This window comes from Etheostoma spectabile, chromosome 13 (genome assembly GCF_008692095.1).
Source record: "Etheostoma spectabile isolate EspeVRDwgs_2016 chromosome 13, UIUC_Espe_1.0, whole genome shotgun sequence".
In the NCBI taxonomy this organism is placed as follows: Eukaryota; Metazoa; Chordata; class Actinopteri; order Perciformes; family Percidae; genus Etheostoma; species Etheostoma spectabile.
The window spans coordinates 15,652,543-15,653,588 of NC_045745.1; the positions used below are offsets into that span (position 1 = coordinate 15,652,543).

The following is a 1,046-nucleotide window of genomic DNA, read 5'->3' on the forward strand; positions in this document are numbered from 1 at the left end:
CTCTCTCTCTCTCTCTCTCTCTCTCTCTCTCTCTCTCTCTTTCTGTGCCAGTGGCCCAGGGACTCTGTGGTGTTGAGAAATGAAAGTCTTGGTTTATGCTTCTGCATTTTCCATATGTTTATGAGCTCCTGTGTGTGCGTGGCTGCATTTGTGTTTTGTAGTCTTAATATGTATCGCTGTCTTTGTTTATGCCTTGTTTTGTTATGTTTAAGAATGGATGTGTGATGGTATATGTGTTTGTTCCCCAAGCCCTGAAAGCTGTATCCATGCAGCCTCAAGTGACTGGATTTCTATGCCTGCTTTATTCCCTTTTTTTCTTCCCTTTTGTCTTTTTCTTTACGATTTGCTAGAGAATGTCGAGAGGATCATCATCTGACATTTGTTAAAAAGTTAAGTTAAAAAAAACAACTAAATGCCTTCATACACTATCTTTGAACACATTTGCATCTTAGATTTCCTTTTGAGGACAATTTTTACCTCCCAAGCAGCTGATAAAAACATTGATGAAGTTGAGGCAGATAAGTGGATCAACTCGCTGCTGTCAGTTTGAAGCCTTGCCAGCTACAAAGTTGCACTAATGAATATTAATAGCAGTTATTGCAACACATTTGTCAGTGATATAGAATATGACCAAACATGTTTCGGATGATGCAAGTTTTTATTCATTTTTTCATTATTATTTCTGCATCTATTTTTGATTACATTTTCAAAGAACCCAGTTGAAAAAGGTTTTACACATGCATGCAAAGTCAGGCTGTATTTTGGTCCCTTTTATAATATATAATTAGTAATATAATATAACAATAATTAATAGTGTAATTGTTTTGGACTGCTGTCAGAAGGGAAACAACTTCAGTATTACGTCTATGGTTGGTTCCTAAAATATTTCACCTCATCTACATTTTTACTAGTCTATATCGCTGGATATTCCGCCGGATGTCTTTCACTTTGGCCAAATGTTTGTTACATTCCGCTTTCTTGGCATTTTAAACTCTGGTCAGTTTAGGAGGACAATGGTTAACTGCTCCTCAGATCTCTGCAGGGTG

At 36.8% G+C, this 1,046-nt stretch overlaps 1 protein-coding gene across 2 annotated transcripts in view; it reads left to right on the forward strand.

Moving 5' to 3' along the window:
- The window catches only part of fstl4 (follistatin-like 4), a 209,683-nt gene that overhangs the window by 61,034 nt on the left and 147,603 nt on the right, over nt 1–1,046 (forward strand). The window lies entirely within an intron of this gene.